Genomic DNA, 3941 nt, shown 5'->3' on the forward strand with positions numbered 1-3941 from the left:
ACAATACAGTAAGCTAGATTCTAGAATCAGCAAATTAAATGGTGTTAGAACTTGAACGTGCTAAACCTGATAAGCTAAAGAAAGTGAGGAAGATAAAAAGGTGAAAGGGACAAGAAGAAGGCGACATCGCAATACATTAATTCAATGTCTTAGTACTTGTACTGTTTAATTATTCCATTTTTCTTTTATTTATTTTTACATTTTCATTTACGTACACTTCAAGTTGACTATTTAAAATTTACTTCATCAAGTTTTCTCTAAAATGTAACAATAAATTTACTAACTGAAGTTTGGCGGGGACAAAAGTAAAGTTCTCATAATATCATCATCTCTGAATCAACATGGTCTTCTTATATTTTCCACCTAACATCACTAAATTTTGGACATTTGCCAGACAATTACATATGACTTCTCTGCTATTTTAGATTTTCAGATAATGCATGCATTGCATCGAGTTTGAACCAGTATATTAACATAATCAACTCACTAATAAAAACCTATATGATTCTAACTTGATACAATGCATGTTTAACCTAAAAATCCAAAATAGTAGAGAAGTTATATGTAATTATTTGGCAAATGTCTAAAATTTAGTGATATTAGGTGGAAAATATAAGAAAATCATGTTGATTCAGAGGTAGTGTTCTTTGGTCCCCTGCCAAACTTCAATTAATCAATTTATTGTTACATTTTGGAGGAAGAGTGATGAAGTCAATTTTATATAGTTAAGTTGAAGTGTATGTAAATGAAAACTTAAAAATTAATAAAAGAAAGATGGAATAATTAAACTGAAAAATGTAGCAATTAAATGCATTGAAAACATAAATGACACTTAAAATGCAACAAATTTTAAATTCTAAAACGACAATTAATCTGAAACGGAAAAATTAATAAGAACAGTTAGTCTGAATCCTATAAGTGTTTTCTTCTTTCGGTGAAAATTTGAAATCCATCGGATCATCCTCTTTTTCTTTGGGAAATCGTAAAATTTTACAATATATAAAACATCCGCATGACCAAGACTCACTAGGTCTAAAGATGTAGAAGCTTTTTAGCCTTATGACTCCACCATATGAGCCTAAAATAGGAACACTTACAGTTACCATGTCTTAATTTTGGAAAATGAAGGATTTAGCATTCAGTAAAGAGGCAAGTCTTGTGACAAGAAAAAGACAAACATGAAAAGTAGAAAGAGTTTGTTATTAAACGTAAGAAAAAAAACAGAAGGGACAAAACGGGTTGCTTCTGCACCAAGTTAAAATAGCATCTAGATATCAGTTACAAGGCTTCGATGCTAAGTATCTCTACGAGTTCTGATTCCTGGGGTTTTGTGTGAATAATGCTGTGATATAAACTCGTCACCACATGTACTCGCAACTCGCAATGGAACTGATTTGTTTTGTTGTGATAATGTGCGTACTCGTGTTCTGGACAGTCTCCTATTAGTCGACGACAAGTAAGAAAAACACCTAGTAGTATTGTGTGAATCCGGTTAAACAAGATATACGAGAGAAGAAAACTATATGAGGGTTGTTAGTTTCAGTAATTTTTTTTTTTTTGAAATGATTTAAGGTATAAGAGAATAAGAGATCATGTAGAAGCAAGTATTTTGAAGAGATAAAAACATGTATTTTGCATTTTTAATGCAAATGTCCTAACCTAATAATGAAAATAAAATTCTCGCGTCTCTCCAGATTACGAAGATAATAGTAAATAACAGCTTAATAAAAAATGTATTTTTAGATATAATCATTAATTTCTTACCCCCAAAAGATTATCGAAAATCTAAAATTTAATGGTCTAAAATTCACCTACCTATGTTTTTCTCCACACTTGAATGGTTGACTCGTGCAATTAAAATTTCATTGACCATTACCTATATACCTTTAAATACTACTCCCTCCATTACTCAAAGTTCTTTAAATATACATATTCTAGAGAAAATTTTTGTTTAAAAATGATCCATTTTTCACATTTTCAATACATGTTTTATTAACTAATTGCAAATTTCAAAAAACTTAATTGCACTAATTGATGTTTAATTGGTTTAAAATTATGAAAAAAAATAAACACAAAAAATATTTTTAAAATATGCGAAAAAGCTATAATACAAATCTTTTAGGAATAGAATGAGTAATTACTAACATATACATATTCAGATGATATGAAACATCAATAAAGTAAAATACAAAAAGTCTCGTGGTGGAGCCCTTTCTCGTTACGAGACACAGAGAAAGAGAGAGAAAATAGATCTGCTTGGGTCCGGCGTATGGCGAGCCTATTTTCTTCCGTTTAAAATGTTCATGTCTGCTTCTCCTTCGTCTCCTCTCACCTTCCGCCTTGTCTGAGCTCTATTTCAGTCCCTATTCTTCGTTGTGGCTCGGTTCTGGAGTAAACACGCGGTCGCGAGGAGGACTTCGGCGAGGAAAGTCAGTCCGTCAGACCAAGGTTCGAATCCGGGAGGTGGAGGCTCCTATAGCTCCATCGCCGCCGGCCTTTCTCCGGGAGATGGAGACTTACCCAACTCTGTCGCCGCCGGTTGTGTCGCTCGGAAGGGGAGGTTCACACAGCTCTGCCGTCGCCGGCTTTTGTTTCCGAAGGGTGGAGGCTCTCAAATCTCTGTGCTGTCGGCTTGATACCCGTACTAGTTTTGGGTTTTTAGTAATTGTGTTTTCTTATAGGTGGTTTAGGTGTAGTCTATTGTCTTCAGTTTGTTTGTTTGGGTCGGATTGGATGAGATCTCGTGAGATGTTAAAGCTCTTCAATGGCGATGACGATTACAAGAGAAGAAAGCAAAGTCTGTAGGCTCGGGATTCATTCCCGAGTGGGTGATTGAGTGATCCGGATGAGCTCTCGGTGTGTCCGATTGATGCTCTTTGTGGAAGGATCTCCATTGGTGAAGGTTTGTGCAGCGCTTAGCTCCGATGTGGCGCCGTGTTGATTCAGGCGAATTCGTCGGATGGCGTCACGTATTTTGGGCTTAGGTCAATGTCGGTGGTGATGGTATGGGTCTTAGGCCATTATTGTATTTGTTTCGGTTTTTCGGTCTGGGCCTTCGAACCCTTTGTAAGGCTAAAGGCGTTGGTCTTTTTAATTTAATTCAATTTGGGAAAAAAAGAAAAATACAAAAAGTCTAGTCAATGAGAGAAGAACAAACCATGACGACGTGAGTATCACACCTGAAGCCTGAAGATCTGTTTTGGTAACAACATCCATTCAGTTACGTCTTTAATTTGAACACCCAAACCAACTACACACTAGACTTTTTAAAAAGAATAATTTATATTTTTTGTCAAAAAAAATGAATAATTTATTTTCCCCTAAACCATAATAAATATTAAATCTTGACTTTCCATACACCTAATTCATTTATTAGAAAAAGAAGTCGTGTACATTCCTCGTTTATTTTCTGACGTTACCCGTTACCATCATGTAATAATGAGTGTCCAAATCAAATACTGTCGTTACGTAATTAGAGACTAAAGGTAACGCACTACAAGAAAACACGCCGAATTTCGACGGAGGTTCCGACGGACATCAATGTCGTCGGACATTTGTGACGGATTATTGACTAATTTCCGACCAAATCCAAAAAAATGAAGTCGTCGGAATTCCGTCGGCCATTTCCGACGGAATTCCGACGAAACAAGGGTCGTCGGAATTTTCCGACGACTTTTCGACGACATTCCGATAAAAAATGTAACCGTTGTAGTCGTCAGAAATTCGTCGGTATATTTCGACGAATTTCCGACGACATTCCGATTAACAGTAAAGTCGTCGGAATTCCGTCGGTATTTTCCGACGAATTTCCGACGAACCATGTGACCGTTGCCGACAAATATATATGACCGTTGTATAGCCGTTTGAGATTGGACAATACCGACGGAATTCCGACGGACTGCTTTACATCCGTCGGAATTTCGTCGGAAAGTCGTCGGAGG

This window comes from Brassica oleracea, chromosome C3 (genome assembly GCF_000695525.1).
Source record: "Brassica oleracea var. oleracea cultivar TO1000 chromosome C3, BOL, whole genome shotgun sequence".
NCBI classification, from domain to species: domain Eukaryota; kingdom Viridiplantae; phylum Streptophyta; class Magnoliopsida; order Brassicales; family Brassicaceae; genus Brassica; species Brassica oleracea.